This window comes from Bombina bombina, chromosome 3 (assembly GCF_027579735.1).
Source record: "Bombina bombina isolate aBomBom1 chromosome 3, aBomBom1.pri, whole genome shotgun sequence".
In the NCBI taxonomy this organism is placed as follows: Eukaryota; Metazoa; Chordata; class Amphibia; order Anura; family Bombinatoridae; genus Bombina; species Bombina bombina.
Genome location: NC_069501.1, coordinates 970,362,074 through 970,387,644, shown reverse-complemented (window position 1 = coordinate 970,387,644; position 25,571 = coordinate 970,362,074).

The following is a 25,571-nucleotide window of genomic DNA, read 5'->3' as shown; positions in this document are numbered from 1 at the left end:
GGTTAAATATCTTTTAGGAGGGTATACACATTGATTTCTCCTGTTTATTGTAATCATATTCAGGTGTTTCATAGTAAGTTAACAGATGCCTATAAAATGATTCAAGTGCCAGTTGCTACCTAGGTATCTTATGACGGCTTAGGACGAAACGCGTCATACCACTGAGTCTGTACTTGCAAGTATTTTATTATTATGCTGCTTTTATATAATAAATGCTAATTGACATATATATTTTTCCTGAGCTCCGTTTTTTTCATTTTGGAACATTGGGCATTTCTCATGGATCTGATAATTATTTTAATTTTGGGCTTATAATAAGAAAAAAAAAAATTCCTATGTATTTTAAAACAAATACAATAATAATTGTCTTAAAGAAAGCTGTGTTACTGGAAAGGGTACAGTAATTATCATTTTATAACGGGGGGGGGGGGTGAATCCTGCGTAAAACAAAACAAAAAAAGAGTGGTGCAATAATAATAATTTTATATTGGTTTAACCGGTACTTTAAAAAGGACATTCTAGTCAAAATAAACTTTCATTATTCGGATAGGGCATGCAATTTTGAACAACTTTCCTATTTACTTTTATCATCAAATTCCCTTTGTTCTTTTGGTATTCTTTGTTGAAACCTAAACCTAAGTAGGCTCATATGCTAATTTCTAAAGCCGCCTCTTATATCAGTACCTTTTGACAGTTGTTCACAGCTAGACAGCACTAGTTTAAGTGTGCCATATGGATAACATTGTGCTCACTCCTATGGAGTTATTTATGAGTCAGAACCTTGTGGCTAAAATGCAAGTCTATCAAAGGAACTGAAATAAGGGGCAGTCTACAGAGGCTGATCACAAAGGTAAAAAGTATATTAATATAACCGTGCTGGTTATGCAAAACTGGGGAATGGGTAACAAAGTACTCTTTTTAAACAATAACAATTCTGTAGTAGACTGTCCCTTTAAGCATCAAATTATTGCTTTTTATACATAAAACGTCAAACATTGCAATAATAATCACCTTTTTGTAGCCTGCATGGATTTTTTTAAATGAATTTATACTTTTTTCATCTGTTTGTGGGGTTCAGTTTTTAAGATACTACCTTTCTGTATTATTCCATAAATATTCTTTGTATACTGTTGCTGGGCTTTGCTTGCCAAGGCAGAACTTGCTGCATAAATGCGCAAACATTTATCTAATGAAATTTGCCAAGAACATTAGCATGCTTATGTGTGGTCAGCAACTCCTTCCTCCCAGCTAGACAGCCTTACATGTTCTACAATAAAAGCTTCAGAAATGCAAAATTACAACATACTGTTGCAAACTATTACATCAACTGTGCAGAGTACATTTTGTCATATACTGTTTGCATTAAGGAGAGGTCTGACCATTTTACACAATATAGCCATAGGCCTTTTTTTTTTTATATCTTTTGACTTGACCTTTAAAGGTTTAATCACCCCACTAGTCTATATGAGTTCATCTGCTCGCTAGTATCTTGTCCCCAGGCATCTCATGGCTTTCTGTATGATTGTCTGTGGTGGTTACTGATGTTTACCATGGCAACCATAGCATGCAATTGGCTCTGTACCTATTTTAACCTCTAATGTAATGTATCAACTGTACGATCAATGAAAATAATATTTTTCTAATTATATTAAACAGACTCTAGGCGATGGATGAGAAGAGCAATATCTAAGTGAATCTTACTTGATATTTTGTGTTCTATTTAAAAAAAAAAGAAGAAGGATCAACAAAATTACAAATCAGCTGGTTTAGGCATTTTGCTGAATTTTAAAAACATAGGTTACAGAATTTGCTTTTTGGCATCTCTAAAAAGTGTGGGACAATCACAATTTTTACATAAAAGCAAGAGGTGTTTAATGTCACATATAACGCACCAGAATCTAATTTCCTCTAGGAGGCGCTAAAAACAGGGAAAATGTATATATGTAATATAGATCATAATTGTGTAGAACAGAAAAATATCATATATCTTAAAAAACGGTTAATAAAATATATCTCACTTAACAAAATTAGTATATAGTATTTATGGATTCTTAAATTCTGAAAAAAAAAAAAAAAAGTCAGAAAATAGTCCCATAGTCTTTGGTGGATAATTCCACAAATGCCGTCTGTCACACAGGATGTTGTTGAAACACAGAGGTTTTCTTTTCCTTCCAAATATGCACTCAAGTAGATGCTGCTCCTTAGATTCACAAAACGGTATAAAGAATTCTGAACAAAAGACACAGAGGGCGCTTCATGTGCATATCAATAGTGCAATCACTATTATAAAAAAGTGTAAATACACAGGGTACTCACAAATTGTGGCAGCACTCTCTTGTGGTGTTAGGGGCGTTGTGGAGACTCACAGTGCTCCAGCTCACTGAATCCCAGCTCCTTCAGCAGATGGTAATGAAAAATAAAGCAAAAGGTTTTTGTAAAAGTGTAAAAACATTTGAATTAAAATATTTTGAAAAACACAATAAGTACAAAAGGGGTTAAAACAATCATTCAGAGCCCCAAAACAGACTGCAACGCGTTTTTCTCTGCAGTTTCATCAGGCATATGTAACATTACAAACATGATGGCTTTTTATACAGTTTCTACCAATGAAATTGGTTCATAAGGCAAACACCTGTTTGTTGTGATTGAGAAATAACAATAGGGTCTGAGGAGCGCCTCGATATGGGCAGAGGATAACTACGTCGCTATGGTTTTCAACAAATTTATTAATCCACAGACAATGGATGATCTAATAGTGACCAGTTAAAATTGTAAAACAATGTCACATATAGGATCACATAAGAAATCACATAAAATTACACAAAATAATTAAAAATCACATAAAAATACATGGATCCATGTTACATAAAAAATAATATTCAATATGGCCTAAAATCACAATGCACAATAATAGCCTTGAAAATTATGCAAATAAAACACTGATAAAGCAATCTTTGATTATCCTATTTAACCAATCGGATGTGGTGTTCTGAAAGAGTCAGGTGGCGTGGTTTTTTAGAAATATCTCGTGGTTGGTGAGTATAATAAGTATACAATATATTGAAAAAATGTAATTCCTAGTCTTCAAAGTGTGTTCAGTCAGATATAAATCCTAAATAATGTCTCTCCTGTGAATAAAGGTGTCGGTGTGACAGTGTCCAACAAAAGAATGAAAAAATTAAAATAAAAATGTTAAAAATGTGTCAGCGGTTATGCGAAATTCAATGATGAAAAACAAATAAAAAATTGAAAAACATGATGAAATGCCAAGGAAAACTTGTGATGAAAAAATGTGATAAAAAATGTTAAAAAATAAAAGCAAAAATAAAATTCCAAATGTGTACTGAAAGTAAATTTCCACAAATAAAATCTGTTCCTTAAAGATTTAAGTCAGAATCGGTGAATCCTGTGTTTTGGTGTATTAAACAGTTTATCCAAAAATGTAGTGTAGTACAAAGTTTATCCAAAAGAAATCCAAAAGTTGTAAACAAAAATAGAGCATGAATTCCCAGTGACCCTGTGGAAAACAAACACAAAATAGTGCAATAACGCTAAATAATTCCTATATACAATTGAAATAAGGCTTACCATACACTAGCCAACGCGTTTCGGCCCTTTCCTGGGCCTCTCTCAAGACAGTCTTGAGAAAGGCCCAGGGAAGGGCCGAAACGCGTTGGCTAGTTTCAGTACACATTTGGAATTTTATTTTTGCTTTTATTTTTTAACATTTTTTATCACATTTTTTATCACATTTTTTCATCACAAGTTTTCCTTGGCATTTCATCATGTTTTTCAATTTTTAATTTGTTATTCATCACTGAATTTCGCATCACCACCGACACATTTTTATTTTCATTTTTTCATTCTTTTGTTGGACACTATCACACCGACACCTTTATTCACAGGAGAGACATTATTTAGGATTTATATCTGACTGAACACACTTTGAAGACTAGGAATTACATTTTTTCAATATATTGTATACTTATTATACTCACCAACCACGAGATATTTCTAAAAAACCACGCCACCTGACTCTTTCAGAACACCACATCCGATTGGTTAAATAGGATAATCAAAGATTGCTTTATCAGTGTTTTATTTGCATAATTTTCAAGGCTATTATTGTGCATTGTGATTTTAGGCCATATTGAATATTATTTTTTATGTAACATGGATCCATGTATTTTTATGTGATTTTTAATTATTTTGTGTAATTTTATGTGATTTCTTATGTGATACTATATGTGACATTGTTTTACAATTTTAACTGGTCACTATTAGATCATCCATTGTCTGTGGATTAATAAATTTGTTGAAAACCATAGCGACGTAGTTATCCTCTGCCCATATCGAGGCGCTCCTCAGACCCTATTGTTATTTGTAACCACTTCCAAGATATATTAGGTGTCTTGTTTCCTGGGGAGCTAGGAGGATACAGGGTAGGCGCTGTGAAAACCACATTTTTCTGTTGTGATTGAGAACCCCCCCCCACACACACACACACACACACACACACACACACACACACTGTGATTCACAGTATACAGATCACATTTTATGTAAACAATGTGCTTTCAACATATAAAACAGATATTTTTCAATAGCTGCACACTGGAGATAAGATCTGTGGCGTTGTTTAATCAACCATAACGATCAATACTTTTTGCAACATATTAAGCACATTGTGACTAGATATATAAAAACACAAATTATTATAACAATTCAGATAAACCAGATCTAGTTAGCTACCTCTGATCCAATACCAGACTAACTATTGGCCTCTAAATGTCACGTTATGCTTTATTTATAAGAAGCAATCCGGACTTTCTGAAAAGATACACTTGCTACTAGCTAATACCTAAATGACCGCTATCTTACATCTAAATTACCCTAGACAGAATGAATACGTTTGCTTGTAGCGGTTGTGTGAACAATTGAAGCTATGAACTGTTCCTGTGGTCTAAGCGCTTGTAGATGATCACGCCCGTTGTTGATACATAACCATGGAAACTAAAATGGACGTAATGAATGTAGATGACCTATATGCGTAGCATGATTCACACTAGTTGTTATTCAGTTGCCTAGGTGATGCTAACGATATTATCGATATCTATACTACGATATATAAAAAAAATAATGAGAATATGGGGTAAATTTATATAATGTGTGTGATAATATTATGATATGTGGTGATTATATATATATATATATATATATATATATATATATATATATATATATATCTCTCCTTGCGTATTCGGTTATCAGTATCAATCATTATGGTTGATTAAACAACGCTACAGATCATGTCTCCAGCGTGCAGCTATTGAAAAATGTCTATGTTTTATATGTTCAAAGCACATTGTGTATTTACACTTTTATGAGAATGATTTCACTATTTATATGCACATGAAGTGCCCTCTGTGTCTTTTGTTCAGGTGTTTAATGTCGCTTTAACCCCTAAGCCTCTTAATCCCACCACCACACAAACACCAGACCCCATGTCAGGATTCACTACTTAGCCCATCCCCCATTCCTTTAAAAGGATCTGCACACCTGCAAACAGGTGCTTAGTAATTTGTTAGTGAAGCAGTCTCTAGCTTTGCACTGAGCCTTGCAGCTTGGATCGGTTGTGTTCCTGGAAACATTAAGGATTACATTTCTTTATTCCTCACCTCCGTGTTTAGGAATTAATCTACGCTACTGTGGATACATTTCTTCCTACACCAATTCATTTGGATCTCTCTACGGTCATATTATGGTCTTACCCTTATACCATTGTGCTACCCCTGTTGTATAATTTCTCTCACTATGGAGCAACTTACTTTTCTCTGTGATTCATCTCAAGTTCCAACGCTACCTGTCCATGACTGTCTCACTGTTTGTAAACTGCAGCTCCTCCCTCTAAAACGGAGTCACTACCTGTGCCGTTAGTATCAGAGCGGTTTCCTCTATGCACCTTCCATCCGCTTACACTGAGCTGTCAGCAATTCAGTACTGGCCTGGGTTACTACCTCTCCTATCGAATCAGAAAGTAAAGGATTCCTGTAAAGTCAAGTCATTCGGGAAACAACTACATAAACCTATTGAAGCTACACATTCCTCTGAGAGACGGTAGGAAGAATATTACTTTGTTACTGTTAATTTCCTAGTAACCTGAATTTCACCACGAGTTGATATATCAGGACTTGGTTGGTGCATTAATACCTCTGTAGTAATTCACATCCTGACCATTGAATCATTTCTACAACCAGTATTATTCCGGTCACTGTGAAACAAATACAAACTTACATTTGTTACATATTGTTACATAATATCAGGGATCTGCAACTGAGATTCCATTCAACTATACAAGCCTTACACCCCCACTGCACTTAAAGTGATATTCCAGCCAAAATTTGAAACCACATGGTTGCATTTCGGTATTGAACAGAAGCAATTTTGTAATATAAATGCATTAGCAAAAAGGCTTCTAATAAAAGCTGTAGCTGTTTCAAAAGTGTATTTAAGTATGCACCGTTTACCAGCATTTTAAACACAGCACTTGCTCGGAGAGCCTAAGGTGCTTGTGCCATCTGGTAATGACTCAATTTGTTAATTGCTGACATGATACAAGCCCCACTGATGATCTGATAAGCTGCATTATTTTAAATGTGGGTGCAGTGACAATATCTAGCTATGCTTCACATGCATGTGCAAAGAAAAATGTTAGCACTAAAACAGTGATAACTCTTAATAGAAGCATTTTTGCCAATATATGTATATTGCAAATATGTTTCTATTCAAAGATGCAATAAATCTATGTGCATTCAAATTTTGACTGGAATGTCCCTTTAAACCACAAAAAACCCACTGCTCTTAACCCCCCATCGGCAAATAACCCCCAACTGACCCCTTAGTTGCCGGGTACACCAATGCAATTAACCCTTAACACACCAAACCATCACTGCAAATTAACCCCCTATCTGTTATGGTCTCATCTCTAAGGAATCCCTCTGAAACTAATAATGGTCAGGCTATCCTTTGGAATTAGCCAAACCAAGGCTAGAACACACAGTATATATAGAAGAGACTACTAAATTGGGTGCGTATCTGCGGCATGGGATCAAATGAAGAAGATCCTGTTTCTGTTCTTCATGGATAAATTTGCTGTGGTAAGTACTGTATATTGCAGTTTGTTTTTTTTTTTTTTTTTTTTTTTTTTTTTTTTTTTTTTTTTTAGGTTTTAAAAAGCTTTATTAAAGATTAGAAATATGAACAGTACATGCAATGAAAAAGAATCGGTAATGTACATAACATAATAGCTCATTTTACATCCCTCTGTGTACAGCAGAGCTGGGATAATCATGAGAAAGCCCTTAAATAATGTGGAGATGATGAGCAGGGCGATACCAAGTCCAGTTTCGGGCTCATGCATGCATTGACAGGTAACAGACAGTAGGAAATAATTTTACAACTGTTTCATAAAACATATCATGAGTAAGTACAAGTAAGATAATTAGAGAAGGTGTGGGTCCCCTTATCAGTCTTAGGGAACCCTAGGAGAGAAAGAGAAAAGGAAAGGAGAGGAAGAAGAAAAAAAAAAAAAAAAAAAAAAAAAAAAAAAAAAAAAAAAAAAAAAGGGAGTCGAAGGAAGGGTGAGGGAGAGAGGGGAGGGGAGGTAGGTGGGGGCATCCGAGTTAGCCATTGTGTGGCGATAGCCGCCTACTAGTAGATTATCTGTGTTGTTCTTATGTGTTTGCCTCAGGGGCCTCTCAGGTTTGTTTCCAGCGATCTAACATATATTCATGAGTTTCTATCTTATCTGCTCTTAGGAATTTGTATCTCTCTAGCGATAAATATCTTTCTACCTGTGACGTCCATTCCCCAAATGTGGGGACTGTGGCGCTCTTCCATCTCCGCGGGATGAGAGACTTAGCGCTATTGATCATTATGAAGAACAGTTGTTTTGTTGGTTTATCTCTAAATTTAGGGAGTGTGTGATATAGTAGCAGATTAGGTGACCTAGGTACAGATGAGCCAAGTATCGTCTCCATTCTGTCCAAGATTGAGCGCCAGAATGGTTCTATGTGTTTACATGTCCACCAAATGTGTATGAGAGAGCCGCGCTCTCCACATCCGCGCCAGCACCTCCCATCTGTCTGTTTATATATTTTCTGTAATCTATCAGGCGTGAGGTACCACCCGGCTAAATATTTGTAGTTTGTTTCAAGGACTCTTGCCGAGATCGATGCTTTCTTATGGGCCCTAAAAATTTTGTTCCACTCATCAGCGGAAGGGGGTGGTGTGAGTTCCCTATTCCACCGTCTTGTGAACCCTGGGAGCGGCAAATCCCTATGGGCAAGAAGCAAACGGTAAGCTATAGAAATCATGTGTCTAGGTATGTGTGGTAATAGGCAAAATGTTTCTAGTGTTGTCATTTGCCTGGCTATCTGTCTATTGTTTTTGCTGGTCGATAAAAAATGTTGGAGTTGCGTGTGAAAGTACCATGAGAGCTCTAGTCCCGAGTGGTCCAGTTCTGATCTACTCTTAAGTTTCTGGTCCGAGATTAGTCTTTGGAAGGACACCTGTGATATCTGTGTTTTATCAATTCTTGACTTTTGTGTATAAGTGAAGGGTAAGTCTGGATTGTCCAGGAATGGTGTAAGGGGGGACGGGTTCGAGGTTATATGAGGGTACTCTGTCATTATGCGGTCCCAACATACAAAGAATTCACGAAGGAGTGGGTAGTTGTGTGTCAATTTTGGCCTAAGTTTGGGTGATATCCAACCCAAGGTGCCCACGTTTTGTGATCCTAGAATGGATTTGCAAATTTGGATCCAGGTTTTCTCTTTTGAATCATGACTCCATTCTACTTGATGTTGGAGTGTGATTGCTTTCCTGTATGTGACCAGGCTGGGGACCCCTAAACCTCCCCTGTCCCTAGGCAGGTACAGAGTTTTCCGCGCAACACGCGGTCTTATTCCCTTCCAGATAAACTCCTCCATCACGCCCTGCAGTTTGTTCAGGTAGTGAGTAGGCAGAGGTATCGGGAGGGTCTGGAGGACATACAATATTCTAGGCAGAATATTCATTTTAACTATGCCGATTCTTCCAAGCCAGGAGATCGGTTTGTTTCTCCAGGAAGACAGATCTCCTGTGATTGTGGATAGTAGATTTAAGTAATTTGCTTCATAGAGTGTATCAACAGATGGGGTGAGGGAAATCCCTAAATATTTAAGGGAACGAGTCTGGATACGCAGGGGGCTCAGGGAGGCGACCTGACCGAGTTCTTGCTGCGAGAGATTAATGTTTAGTAGTTCAGATTTAGTTTTGTTTAAAAGAAAATTTGAGAACCTACCGTATAGCTCAAATTCTTTGAGCATTTCTGGGAGTGATATCAAGGGGTTCGACAAAGAGAGCAAAACGTCATCCGCATACATGGATAGTTTGTGCTCCTGGTCTCCTATTAGGATGCCAGAGATATTATCGTTGTTCCTGATTCTCTGAGCCAGTACCTCCATAACCAAGGCAAAGAGTAGTGGTGACATGGGGCATCCCTGCCTAGTGCCGTTTGAGATATTAAGTGGGTCTGAGAGGATGTTATTAACTCTAATCTGTGCTGTGGGGGTTGCATAAAGTGAAAAAATTCTATGTATGAAGGCCGGACCAAACCCCATCTTCGACAGGACCGCCTTCAGAAAATTCCAGCTGATCCTGTCGAAGGCTTTCTCTGCATCTGTAGATACAAGAATTGCCGGGATCCTATTATTTTGTGCAAAGTTGACAAGAAGGGCTGCTTTCATGGTGTTATCCCTGGCCTCTCGGCCAGGCACAAAGCCCACTTGGTCAGGCGAAATCAGTTGGGGCAAAAATTTATTTAGTCTGTTGGAGAGGACTTTTGCAAATATCTTTATGTCTACATTTAGTAAAGAGATTGGTCGAAAGTTCTCGGGTTTGTTAGGTGTTTTACCTGGTTTTGGGATGGTCGTGATGTGAGCCAAAAGCATGGAAGGGGGAAATCCCTGCAAAGTGTCCACAGAGTTGAACAGGCGGGCGAGGTGAGGTGATAATATGGGTTTGAAAAGTTTGTAATATTTGGTACTAAAACCATCTGGGCCGGGGCTCTTGCCCACCGTTAGGTCATCGATTACTTTGGAAACCTCCTCTGAGGTGAGCGGGGCATCAAGTGTCTCCCTTTCCGTTAATAAAAGGGATGGTAAAGTTATAGAGTTCAGGTAAGAATCTTGGTTAGGTAAAGGGCAGTCTCCACCTCCCTCCATGGAGGGACCTGGAGAGTTCTGGATGTTATAGAGGTCTTGATAGTAAGTACGAAGAGTTTCAGCAATATCTGGGCTATTGGTATGTGTGGATTTATGTCTATCTTCTATGCAGTGTATATGGGTTTTCAACGATTTTCTCTTAATGGCTCTCGCCAGAAGTTTTCCGGGCTTGTCCCCGAATTCGTAATATTTCTGCTGGCTCCTAAGTGCCATCTTTTGGTACTCTATGGTATGTAGATTCTGAATTTCTTCCCTGGCCCCCCTCAACTCTGCCATTAATTGTGTGTCTGATGGTGATGTTTTGTGTTTTTTTTCTAGAGTGCGTATAGTAGATAGTAATGTTGAGAACTTGTCTCTAGTCTGTTTGGCCAAGAAGGCTTTTTGTTTAATTAATTCCCCTCGCAAAACACATTTATGCGCCTCCCAAATAGTGTGTGTTGGTAATTCACCAGTGTCGTTTAGGAGGAAGTAATCTGTGAGCGCAGTCTCTATCTTACCCTTAAGTGTTTGATTGTTGAGCATGTGGTCATCGAATTTCCAGAGAAAGGGGCGGTCCGGGGTCGTAGGCCAGTTTAGTTTACATAAGACAGGGGCATGGTCAGACCAGGTCATGGGAAGTATTTGTATATGTGCTACATGGGCTAGCGTCAGTTGGTCAGTGAAAATGTAATCAATCCTTGTGTACAGGTCATGAGGGTGTGAGAAAAATGTGTAGTCTCGTCTCAAGGGGTATTGGGTCCTCCAAACGTCGTGTATTGCTATCTCTTCTAGTCTGGCGTTACATTGTTTGATGATCTTTTTTGGAACTGAGGTTACTCCTTTAGAAGTATCAAGTTGTGGGTCTAGTGGCATGTTAAAGTCTCCAGCAAGAAGCAAAGCTCCCCTCTGTAGCTCCAGAATTTTATTAGTTAATTTTGTCATAAACTTGTTTTGATCTTGGTTAGGAAAGTATGCATTCACTAAGGTCACAGGTTTATTATGTAGAGAACCCACTACTATCAGATATCGGCCCTCTGGATCTCTTTCTTCGTGTGTCAACTGAAAAGCTGTCGAGTGTTTTATGAGAATTCCCACCCCATTTCTTTTAGTAGGGCCAGATGCAAAGAACATTAGTGGGAATTTGGAGTTGAGCCAGCGGGGTTCCCTCCCTTTCCTAAAGTGAGTTTCTTGCAGATAAATGATGTCACAGTGTAGTCTAGTCGTGTCTCTTATTAAATTAGATCTTTTTTCAGGTATGTTAATACCCTTAACGTTGAGTGTCAGAATAGTTAGGTTGTGTGCAGATTGGGACGCCATCTTATATTGTGTATGTGTGATTGAGGGGGTAGGAAGAAGCGGTGGGACAGAGGGAGAGAGGGTAAGTGGGGAGAAAAAAAAAAAAAAAAAAAAAAGAAAAGAGAAATTAAAAAGTAAAGAAGTACAATAAGCCTGGGTAAGTAAAACAAGAGGAAGGAGAAAGAAAAGAGAAAACACTTATACTATTCTTCCCGTAGAAGTATAGAAGAACAAGGAAGGATAGCAAAGTTGGCGTGGGGTCTGTATCCGCACGCCCGGTCAAAAAGTGAAGAGGAATGGGAGAAAAGAAAAGAATGAACATTATCTCATCACAAAGGAACAAATATCATAACAAGTGTGTAAGACAACATAAACAAACTTATTCAACATTTCAGAGAGTCACCCCCCAGATAAAGCTGAGTAATCATTAGTCAAGCTATTAAGAAACCTCAAAATTGGATTTTTCCCTCTCACTTGGTGGTGTATTCTGTCTTGGGTCTAATTTGCCCTTAATGTGTGTATACTGCATAATCTTAAGAGGTGTTACAGTGCTAGTTCCCTATCCTCTTCGTGGTAGTTGATTTATCTATTGTGGTATGATGTAAACTGATAGAGGTTATTCGAATTCAGCTCTGAGGCAGTGTAGTAACGTGAGACAAACATTAATAGGCATCTAAACAACGCGACATGACATAACAAACCTATATTTCAGCATAACATAGTAATCTTATGTGTCAACAATTATAGGAATACTTAGTCCCTCTCAGGAAAGTCAATTCTCCCGTTTAGGGAGAGTGCCATTGGGGCATCCTAAAAAAAAAGAAATACAAATAGAAAATCAGAAACGGACAGTCATACTTATCAGTGCCTCCTGGTGTGTCATTGAACTACAACAATGGGCTGACGGTTTTTCTCAAGTGTTCTGTGCCCGAGCAGTGTCTCCGGCTCTCTGTGGAGGAGTGTTGCAAGATGGTTGTTCTCCCTGCTCAGGGTGAAGAATGTTGATCCCAAGAACTTTACAGAATTCTGGAAGGTCAGGTGGTGATCTGTAGATTGCTTGTGTTCCGTTTTTAGAGGCCACAATGCAAACCGGGAAACCCCATTTATACTGTATTCCATGTGCTTGAAGTTCGGCAGTTATGAATTTTAGGTCCCTTCTTTTTTGAAGAGTGAGCAAGCTTAAGTCCGAAAATATCTGTAGGGGGATCCCCGCATGTGTTACATTTTTGAGAGTTCTCGCCCTCTGGGTAATGGACTCCTTATCCTTGTAGCTTAGAAATTTGACAATAATGTCTCTTGGTGGGGCTTTAGGAGGAGGTCTAGGTCTCAAGGCCCTATGTGCCCTTTCAATAGGGATGTTTGCAGACTCCGGTGTCCCTTTTAGGGTACGAAATAGGTCCTGAAGATAGCCCTCCAGGGCCACATTAGAAACAGATTCTGGCACCCCCCTGATTCTGATGTTATTCCGTCTGCCCCTGTTGTCTAGATCCTCCATCTTGGAGAGTAGGAATTGTATATGTTCTTCATGTTCCTGGATCTGTTGAGAATTGTTTTGGACAGTACCCCGAAGAGATTCATGTTTGGTTTCTAGTATCTGTACCTGTTGCGTAACTTGGGTGATGTCCTTTTTCAAGTCCCCAAACAGGGATCTCATCTCAGAGAGGACTTTATCAATATCATCTTTTGAGGAAATAGTGTCAAGATCTCTTCGTGTAAGGTATTCCTGCTGTTGTGTGTGGTCAGGTGATGTCATGTCTGAAGTGCAGCTGACAGGGGATGGAGGCCCTGTATTTGATATTTCAGAAGGAGGTAGAGAGGCCTTAAGGTAGTTTGTAAGGCTGGTTGATTTATGTCCCTTCTCAGGTTTGGTATTTTTTCTTTGCGACATAATATGTGAGAGGAGGTGTCACAAAAAGCTTTCAATGAGATAGGTCTTTGAGATTAAGTGTCTTTAGTTACTATAGATCCTTGAATTATGTGACTTATTGATCAAGGAGTCTCTAAGCTGGATAATGTCACTACTGAGTATATGTGCCTCCTATTGTATTCTGGCTGGAGTGTAATATTGAGGAGGGTGTTTATTTAATTAGCAACAGTCGCACTGTTATGTAAAAAATGGTGACCGGAGCTGTTTCTTTCCAGTGTATGCAGCCACGTGTGTGTGCTCTTACAGGTGTCAGTGACTTTTACCACAGAAGTGAGGGGTAGAGCACCGATCTCCACGATCACTATCCCCCTTAGGTGAGATGGTAAGTATTAAAGTTCACACTCACCAGCGATCCGTTTCTTGAGAGTAATTAAGTATGTCCTCCTCGTTGTCCCTCTTGCGCCGTTATCCAACTCTCGAGTTGTTTTTCTCACGCCTGCGGTCTGTGTCAGTGATGGCGTTCTTTAAGTAGCGGTGCTGACAGGTGTTCTCCTCGCCGCTCAGGCAGAGAGGGTTGTTGTGTCTCCCGCTGTGTGAGAACGGGTATTCGGCAATTCAGGAAGGGGCCGCAGGGGTTCTTTCAAGGGAGGTGGCAGGCAGCACGGTGTGTTATATTTCCTCCAGGCCCCGCAAGTGTAAGCTGGCAGCGATCTTCAGAGAGGAGTCAGATCTTCCAATTATCAGGTTATAAAGCTGCAGGGTACTACATATATTGAGTTCCTGTGATTAGATAGTAAAATTTATGGCATTAATCTCTTGTAAGGCGATTTTGACCGGGCGTGAGGCATCAGAGCAAATTTCTAGGCAGCCATCATCCTGCGTGGCCACGCTCCGCCCCCTGCAGTTTGTTTTTTTAACCCCTTTGTTATAGCTGCAGTACCCTGTACGTTGGACGTTGCAAGGGTTTCCAGGGCTGTCGGGCCAGAGGCATGCAGGAATATTGCGGTCTTATTGGTGTCTGCAAGACCTGTTCACCTACACCGCTGGAAGCCCTTGTGACAGCCGACATACAGGGTACCGCAGATGTTGCAAAGGGGTTAATCTATGGAGGCTTTCTATTGTGCATTCCTTTTTCTTTTTAAACAATGCTTTTTTTTGTAATTAAGGGCTAAGGGGTGTTTAGGAAGGGGTATCTTTGTAATTAAGAGAAAAAGGGAGGTGTATAGCGGAGGGGCACCCCAAGCAGGGTATTTCCTAAAGATGAGTCACTTAGAGGTCGGATTCTCAGATGGGGGTTCCTTTAGGTCAGGTATTCCATAAAGAGATGTTCCCTTAGGAGGGAAAGAATAGAAGGACAATAGCTGGATGAGGGATTAGTTTGGAGATATGTGCTTAGGGAGTTAAATGTGGGGTCATTTGTGTATAGGGCAACAACTGCAGGTTTAGGGTTGTTGGTTTAGGGAGTTAAGTGAGGTGGGGTGGGGGGTCTGACAGTTAGGGGTAAAGTGCAGTGGGGACAAAAGTTGAATGTTTAATTACAGAAGGGGAGGTCCACTAGTTATGGGTTTTATTGTGATGGGGATTATGGTCTTTTAGTGATTAAGTGTGGTTGCGTGTCTGGTGGTTTAGGGGTTAAGTACAGTGGATCACCTTACATAATACATTTTTGTGTGCACAAGCCCTACATTGAATTAGTATATCAGGTTTAATCTCTGCTTTATGTATAGGTAATACATTATATTCTATACTGCGCCCACATTTTACCTGCTTCATAGACTTGCTCTATGACAAGGAAGAAGATGAAGGGCATTGGGCTCCACTACACACCCTATTTTAACTGCTGCCAATTCCTGCTCGGCTTCTGTATACCATAGCAGCCATGCTCTTTACTCAAATCCCTCCTCCTTGCTTGTCCCTGTGCATGAACATGTATCAGCCGTTTGTATTGCAAAGTGTAAAATAGAAAACGTATGCTGCTCAGTATACTTTTGCCTTATATATTTGGTGATGTCACAGGAAGTGCTATCACAGAAAGGATTCTATTCATAAACCAAAATTGTCAAAGCTATAGCTTTTATTAGAAGCATTTTTGCTACTAAAATTCTTCTATTCAAAACTGAAATGCATCCATGTGGTTTCCAATTTTGGCTGGAATGTCCTGTTAAGGCAAATATAAAGTTGTTGCCAGTTTCAGAGCCTCAGTTATCGCACAGGAAGGGTTATTTACGTCCCAACTACATATTTCTCTAACAAGGTATGAGAATCTACACTATATTTATTTTCCTTTTTGTGCTAGTGGTACGGATCAATCCTATCTTATACTAACCTCATACTATTACATCTGAGTGCTATCACTGCTATATGACGATACGCCTGGTACTGTTCTGTCTTTTTCATTTTGTTATTTCAGTCGCTTTTATAACACTGTCATAAAGGATATTTCTAATACTTCTGCAATGTCTCCCTGGGGTTATTTACAGGTTTCTTTATATTCGATATAAAAGTAAGAAAGCTGATACTTGCAGTTATATAGTGAGTCTTATTTGCCATTAATGCTTTTATACCTTTTTGGTGTCAGATGAACAGCGTTTTGTAATATTCTATTCCTTCGGGTTATATCACATGAGCATTGTATATCACATTCTATTGTTGCTGTAAGTAACACAACTGATCATATTGCCCACAGTATCATATACTGGTTTGTATAGACTTTTACTCATATTTATATTATTAGTCCTCAAATAATACAACTGTACCGAGAATTCTGACTCCCATTACCCTAGTGATGGCAACCACACTACATGAGTGAACCCGACGATGCTACCACCAGAAAAAACACATAAAAGTGCCCCTAAACAGATAGTGTCTTATGGCAAATCCACCTCTACTAATGAGTGCATTTTCTATGGGAAATCAGGAGCTAAGAGCCCTGCACCAATAACACACACATGTAAACTTAGAGAGTTTTGCTATCAAATCACAATTACACTCTTTCAAGTCTCATGCTCTATTTCTGAGGCTGGAGGGACGGTTTGCTTCTTCCCAATATCCAAAATAATGCCAGTGCTGTAAGGTTATCACCATTGCTATGACAACTTCCTGGCATATGCAAATATATAACAAACAGAACATTCTGTTTACATGATGCTACTACACATTATATATGCCTGTTGTGTCAGAACAGGGTGGCAACTTTTAACATGGTATTAGTTTCAAAGCGGCTGCTTTGTCAAACTACAGATGCCCTAGGCCTATGTATCAGCCAGGACACTTACATTAACCCTCTGCATCTTCACCTTAGGTTCATATGCCCGTGACTAAGGACAGGAGCTTAAAGGGACAGACTACTCCAATTTGTTTTATTGTTTAATAAGATAGATAATCCCTTTATTACAAATTCCCCAGTTTTGCACAACCAACACGGTTATATTAATATACTTTTTACCTCTGTGATTACCTTGTATCTATGCCTCTGCAGACAGCCCCCTAATCTCAGAGTTATTTATAGACTTGAACTCTATGGGAGTGAACACAATGTTATCTATATGGCACACATGAATTAGCAGTGACTTGCTGTGAAAAGCTAATTAAAATGCATGAGATAAGAGGCGGTCTGTAGTGGCTTAAAAATAGACAGAAATTTATTAGAGGTTTAAATATATTAATATAACAATGTAGGTTGTGCAAAACTGGGGAATGGGTAGCAAAGGCGTTTATTTTTTTATAAACAATAACATTTTTGGAGTAGACTATCCCTTTAACTTAATCTCTTGCCATACCCTTGTAAACCTTGGGTAAAATCATTACACCAAATACAAGAAAGGCTAAGACCCAATTTGGATGGATCAAACATAAATGTCATACTGAGTTAAAGAGGCATAAATGTACAAAAAGAAAATGTTCTAATATGTAAGAGAATTTTATTATTGGATTTATGCATGTGTGTAACAATGGGCTAGATTTTGAGTGGCGCGCAAACAACATTGCGTTTTCACGGCCATTTGTACACACGTTAAATTCTTCTCATATTTGTTAAAAGTAAATGCAAACACGTGAGCTCTATCGCGATTTATGCTAGACTAATTAGCGTGACTTCAGAGCTCTGGTTAACTGTTATGCTCGAATAAAAATATGCACAAAACACATAAAAAATACATTAAAAAAAGTACAGTAACACTCATAACAACAATAACAATTGCACAAAGTTCTATCTGGCTTTAAAATAACTAATCCGTAGGGTGCAAAGTCAAAGAAGGGCCACCAAATACTAATAACGGATATATTTGACCAGCACCGCCTGTTAACGAAGGTATACAAACTCTTGGATACAAGTTAACAAAAAGTTCCTTATGTATTCCCCTCCCACTCTCAGCACAACTGCACTCTCCGGTTCTGGCAAATCCAGGTTGCTGACTAATGAACCACGGGTAGCAGGATCCTCATGAGACCAAAACTGGGAGTTAGAGCACGTATCACTGCGCCCTACCCAGGGCAGTCAATCCACGAGCTGATTTGAGCAAGTGCATGGAGTTAGTGGGGGCTGTTTACAGACTCCAACTTCCGGGTAATTCCGACAGTACAAAGGTGCAGACTGGCGTGAAGGTAAAATCCACAGTATCCCTGATGGATGTTCCTATGGTGCTGGAGACTCCAAATAAACAATAGTTCATACAAAAAGGGGTATTCAGGAACTCCAAAGTATGAATAAAAGCAGTCTTTATTTTAAACCATTAAAAAGTAGATACAGGTAATGACTGGTCTTACGCGTTTCGGTGAATTGCTGTAATCATAGACCTGGCTAGCAAACATCAATGAGCATGTTAAAAAGCATTCATTTGAATTCTATTGGATGGTGTTAATTGCACACCTGCTGTACCTGTTAGCGTTACAACTCTCATTTAAAGGGACAGTCTACACCAGAATTTTTATTGTTTTAAAAGATAGATAATCCCTTTATTACCCATTTCCCAGTTTTGCATAACCAACACAGTTATAATAATATACTTTTAACCTCTGTGATTATCTTGTATCTAAGCCTCTGCAAACTGCCCCTTTTTTCAGTTCTTTTGACAGACTTGCAGTCTAGCCAATCAGTGCCTGCTCCCAGATTACTTCACGTGCACGAGCACAGTGTTATCTATATGAAATATGTGAACTAACACCCTCTAGTGGTGAAAAACTGTTAAAATGCAATCTGAAAGAGGTGGGCTTCAAGGTCTAAGAAATTAGCATATGAACCTCCTAGGTTAAGCTTTAAACTAAGAATACCAAGAGAACAAAGCAAAATTGGTGATAAAAGTAAATTGGAAAATTGTTTAAAATTACATGCTCTATCTGAATTATGAAAGTTTATTTTGGCCTAGACTGTCCCTTTAAGGTAGTGAATAAATTTATCAATAAATACAACAAATACATTCAATAATTTCATAGTTCAAATATATATATATATATATATATATAAAAAAGGAAGAAAGAGTTATTTACAGATTTAGAAGAACAGAGAACGAAATAGAATAGAAAAGGTATATGTTTATATACATTGGAATTTAGGTCTTGTCAAATATAATATATAAGCCGAGAACAAATACCATATAGTTAGCAGCAATGTTATCATAGATAAATTAGTGTTCTATACTCAGAATAACACAATAATAGATAATTCATGATACATAAGTTACGATAATGGTAAGAGTGCCGTAAATACCAAGAGATAGAAAAAAAAGTGCAGCAAAAATTAATTAATTCATCACGATGCAATGAAAAATTAGTTAAACAAGATAAGATAAAAAATCATAAAATTTTTAACACTCCTTATTCCCAATAATTAATTAGTTCAAATTCTGAATTAAAGCCCTTGGGCATCTGGGTGACTAACTTCGAAATCCAGAAAGCCTCTTGTCTTGCCAGCACTTTATTTGTATCACCTCCTCTGTGTGAACTTGTGATCTTTTCAGTAGCACACCATTTGAAATCATTAACATTCCCACTATGCACATCAATAAAGTGTCTAGATAGTTCAGAACATCTTTGTTTATTAGTAATATAACCAATATGTTCACGTATTCTTGTTCTAACGTCCCTTGTGGTCATACCTACATACTGCTTGTTGTGAGTTGTACATTCAACTAAGTATACCACAAAGGATGCAGAACAATTGATGCAGCCCTTGGTTTCAAAGGTCTGTTCAATAGTGCACAAATTAAAATTTCTACCCATCTTTAAGTAATCGCAAGCCTTGCACCGTGAGCTGCCGCACTTGTATGTGCCCTTGGTGGTTAGCCAAGAGCTATTCCTAGTGGGGCTGGGGAGTTGGCTAAGGGATAAGATATTACCTAAGGTCAAATTGCGTGAATATACACATTTGCAACCTTGTTCGACTATTCCTTTTAATGCCTTGTCTCCATATAACAACGGGAAGTACTTATTGATTATTTTACAAACAGATGGGTATTCAGTAGAGTACTGAGTAATGAACAATGGCTGACCTTCATTTTGGTTTTTATTTGAAAAAAATCTTATCAGTCTTATTTTTTTCTCCATAATTGGCAGATGCCACATCCGTTGACATGTTTTCAAGGGGACCAGCTAAATAACCCCTTTCTTTTAAATGTGTTTTTATGCTGTGACTTTCTGCAGCATAGTTGTTTTGTTTTGAGCATATTTGTTTAGCTCTAATGAATTGGCTTTTATCTATCCCCCGGAAAACATGTCGAGGATGTGCACTCTTAGAATGGAGAATGGTGTTGCCAGATATTGGTTTCCGATATAGTTTATTTTGTATCTGACGACTGACAGAATCACCTATCAATGTAATGTCCAAAAAATTTACTCTGCTTTTTTACCATTCCAAAGTAAACTTGACTCCATTTTTATCTTGATTCAGATACTGCACAAATTGTTTTGCCAGATGCTCGCTCTCCCCCCCCCCACAAATAAGAGATCATCAATAAAATGTTTGTAAAAAAATACAATCAGAAAATGGATTATTATCTGCAAAGATACAAGTTCTTTCTAACCAACCTATAACAATGTTAGCATACGAGGTTGCAAATTTAGCCCCATCGCTGTTCCTTGTTTCTGCAAATAATAAGACCCCTCAAATAAAGAATAATTGTGTTCAAGGAGAAAGTGAGTAAACCTCAAGACAAACTGCAGATGTACCAAATCAAGATTACCACATAGCTCCAAAAAATACTTAACTGCATGTAAACCAATTTCATGGGGAAAAGTGGAGTATAGCGAGACTACTTTGACTGTGAGGTAGCTACAATTCTCTGACCATTGCACTCCATTTAAAAGATCTAATGCATGCATTGTATCCTTAATGAAGCTAGGAAGATTAGTGACTATGGGCTGAAAGATGTTGTCCAGCCATTCTGACATGGGTTCAAAGAGGGAGCCTATGCTGGAGACAAAAGGTCTTCCCTTGACATTGTCTAGGCTCTTGTGAACCTTTGGCAGATGATGGAATATGGGTATTACCGGATTATCAACCAGTAGGTATTTAGCAGTATCTCTATAAAAACACCCAAATTAACCCCATCATCTACTAAAAATCTAAATTCTCTCTAAAAACGCCAGGTTGGGTTAGAATGTAATTTCATGTATGTGCTCGTGTCATTTAATTGGCGCATAGCCTCTCCAATGTATTGCTGGCAATCTAGAACAACCACACTGCCACCTTTGTCTGATTGGCGAACAATAATAGTTTGATTATCTTGTAATGATTTTATCGCCATTTTCTCTTTATGTGACAAATTTGACTTTGTGGCTGTGGTAGAATAGTGATGTGTTGTTAGATCTTCTATTACTCATATATGATAAAGTTCTAACATTTTTCCACTGCTCTGTATTGGATAAAAAACCGAGCGAGGTTTAAATTTAGGGTAGGGAGGATGATCATTTTCACCATCCAACATGGTTGTTTCATTTGCTAGAGTTTCTAATGTGACTAGGTCTCTGGCGTCTTCAAATGACAATTCGTTGTTTGTAGCAATACACTCTGACTGTAATGGTTCTAGTGTAATGGAGTCATTAGAAGAATGTTTTTCTAAGTGTTAGTTTTCTGACAAATTTGTTCACATCAAGTATTGTTCTGAACAAATTAAACCTTCTAGTAGGAGAAAAACTTATACCATAATTCAGAACCTCTTTCCATATCGTTAAGTGTATAGGATGACAAGTTTATTACACTATCATTACTTATTGGTTTGTAACTTTCCCCTCCCTTAGAGAGTATCTTTGACGAATTATTTGAATCTGCTGTATACCTCCCCCTTCTAGTTGTTTCTGGGCCTGGGGAAAAACCTGTTAATTTTCAGCAGCTTCTTTGTGTAAAATCCCTTTTGGATTTTGTACATTACCCTGTGTTGGATTTTTGATAGGAGCTGCTTTATTAGTTTTTGTACTAGTATTTTTTGTTAATACTTTAGGTATTGCTCCCTGATCAGTCACTTGGGTGGAGTGTGTTCGTGTAACATTACTGACTTTATTGCATATATCTATAGAACTAATACTATGTACAAGACAATGTCAAGGGAAGACCTATTGTCTCCGGCACAGGCTCACTCTTTGAACCCATGTCAGAATGGCTGGACAACATATTTCAGCCCATACTAACTAATCTTCCTAGCTTCATTAACCCTTTGAGTGCTAAGCCATTTCCCACCTGGGTGCTAAGCTGGATTTGAGCTTTTTTTTTAAATAAATATTTTTTTTCCAGATCCCCAAGACTTATACCGTTGTAAAGGTTAGACGATTACCTAGATGCCTAAGATACAGACTTCTAAGCAGCATGCCCCCATTCCCCTATATTGTAAATTTTAAATAAAGTTGCGATGTGACGTCATCACGTCATTGCGAGCGATGTCACTGCGCAAAACGTGAATCCCCGGCGATGCCTGTCACTATACAGGCCAGATCGCCAGGGTGAGAGTCAGTGGGAGCCCCTAGATTGCCCTCAAGGTGGGTGAGTGTTAGCAACGGCTCTGAGCCATCGTCAGCACCTGACTGGGACAATTAGCGACGGCTCGATGTTTTTTCAACTTTTTTAGCACCAATTAGGTCTATGGAGAAATGCGATTTTGCGTTAGTGACTTCTCAATGTCTATTTGTTACTGTGACTTTGCCAACGTACAGATTCCAGTTTGTTTTTATCCTTCTGGAGAATTGCACACAATACTCATGATGAGGCCTAACTAATGATCTTTAAAGTGGCATAAAACCAGAGTATTTTTTATTCTCTATTTTTCCGAGTAGTGTGCCTCGTATTAGATCTATCTAAAATATGTGAAAGCGCCATATTAAAGTCTCCAACAATTACTATATTTTTGCCAATAAAATTAAATAATTTCAAACCAAGAGCCTCCCAAAACTCTCTCCACTGTTTTTGGGCCATATACTTTGCAAAACACATAGTGGTTCCTATTAATTACTACTTCCAATTTTAAATCATCAAAAATAATTCCCTAGTCCCGTTACTCATTTCTAGCAGTCAGTAAAGTGTCATTGAGACTGTAATTAACTATTGGATCCCAGTCATTTGTCCAATTCTCCAATTTTTTTTATATGACTTCTCATTTGGGCCACGCCTTCTAGAACATCTACTCTATTAGAAATGTTTGTATTAACTGCAGACATACTTTCCCCTGTAGCTCTTTGTTATTGTCACTGATAAAAAATGAAACAAAACAGGCCAATAACTGTTGTTTTCTAGTTACTAAGGCCTCTACAATGAAATATACAATTTAGGCAAGTGTGCCGAGTCTTCTGAAACACAAAAGGTTGGTTTCTTTTGTTGTTTTTTTTATTTATCTTTATTACAAATATACAGATGAAAGAAAGAAAAAAAATCTAAAATATTCAAAATTTCCTCATAAGAAATAGCCATACATTATTATACATCCGTAATCATAATAAATGATCATTATACATTAAATTACTAATTTGAAAAAACCTTCATCAAGTAAATTAGAAAAGTAAGGTAGGCGATTTTAAAGCTAGAACTGAAACCATTCTTCTCTGTTCAGTTTTTCTTTAAACCAGATTAGGACTTAAAGGGACACTGAACCCAAATTTTTTCTTTCATGATTCAGATAGAGCATGCAATTTTAAACAACTTTCTAATTTACTCCTATTATCAATTTTTCTTCGTTCTCTTGCTTTCTTTATTTGAAAAAGAAGGCACCTAAGCTATGTTTTTGGTTCAGAACCATGGAAAGCACTTGTTTATTGGTAGGTGAATTTACCCACCAATCAGCAAGAACAACACAGTGTGTTCTCCAAAAATGGGCCAGCATATAAACTTACATTCTTGCATTTCAAATAAAGATACCAAAAGAATTTGATAATAGGAGTAAATTAGAAAGTTGCTTAAAATTGCATGCTCTATCTGAATCACGATAGAAAAAATTTGGGTTCAGTGTCCCTTTAAAGGGACACTGTAGTCAAAAATTAATTCCTCATAGTTCAAAAGTTTACATTGAAATAAAGACATTTTCAGTGCCCATCACGTTTTAAATACTTACCGTTTCTAATCTATTTATCTCTGAAATTTTAAATTTTCCCAAACCCACTAACTTTCTATCCGTTACCGATTTCCAATCTGGGCTGACAACTCCAGTTTGAAGATGGCGACTCTTTGACGGGATGCGCATGCGCGGGATAGCTAAACGTCATCAAATACGTCACCACATGCGTTATTTAGAATCTTGTGTTGGTAATGTCGGCTTCTGTGGCGCAATGTGTGCATGCGAGAGTACACAAATCAAATTGGGCATGTGTAGGTTGACGCAGTAGGATTATAATTAGATGCAAATACTCGCCATCCGATTGGTCAGTGTGTTATACCATGTATGGCCCATATTTGAGGGCTGGATGAAGTGATCTCATGCGGATGCAATAAAACTTTCTTTTACTAAGAAATGGAGCTTTGTTTCAACACAGAATAAGGTAGATTAGATTTGTGTGATAATTGTAATTTAAAATATATGGTCTGTTTTGCATATAAAAAACAAAAGTTAGTAATCCTTTAAGAAAAGGAGAAATAATTTATTTTTGCTAAAAATAATCCAAAGATCTGATATATATTTCCAATTTTTGCATTAATCTCCTTACACGATTTGAAGGGTGTCAAATTGCGTCATTTGTTGCTTTAACCCTTTCGCGACAGGGTTAAAGTGTCTACATCGGAACAAGTGTTCCAATGTAGACAAATTGAAACCACGTGAACGAGATTTCAATTATTGGATCGCATCTAAGGGGCGTCCCTACAACCCTAGGAACGCGCTCCAGACTGCGATCAAATCCTGGAAGCACAGAAGGCTTCAGGACAGCCGTTGGCTATGACGTTCTATTCCGTCAAAACGGATCTAAAGCCCAGTGTAATTATGACGGAATAGAACGGCACTAAAAGGTTAAAACTAAAATACTTTGTGCTTTTTAACCATTGTTTTAATAAAATAGCAAATGCGAGAAGTGAGTACATTTACAACACTGAGGATGTACAGCACACTGAAAATCATGTGTAAATGCGACAAGTGTCAAACGAGTAAAATCCGCCCTAGCATTGGGGTGTGAAATGGTTTAGCAGTATCTCAATTCACAAATGAAGTTGAATACACAAGTAATGTTTTTTTAATTGGTCTTGGGTAAGTAGCATGTACCTATATAGATGAAAGTCCTCCTTGGGTGCTACCTATTTTGTCCAATGACAAATATGGCCTTGAAAGTGACACTATTATACATATTTAGGTATTCTACGCTGTACAGTGTGCTAACAAAGCAACAGTTTTAAAAGTGTTGAAAGGCCGTTATAGTCAAAAAATGAAATGCTCTAATCCGTTTAAGGATGTTATTTTAGTGACACTATTATACATATTTAGGTATTCTACACTGTACAGTGTGCTAACAAAGCAACAGTTTTAAAAGTGTTGAAAGGCCGTTATAGTCAAAAAATGAAATGCTCTAATCCGTTTAAGGATGTTATTTTAGTGACACTATTATACATATTTAGGTATTCTACACTGTACAGTGTGCTAACAAAGCAACAGTTTTAAAAGTGTTGAAAGGCCGTTATAGTCAAAAAATGAAATGCTCTAATCCGTTTAAGGATGTGATTTTAGTGACACTATTATACATATTTAGGTATTCTACACTGTACAGTG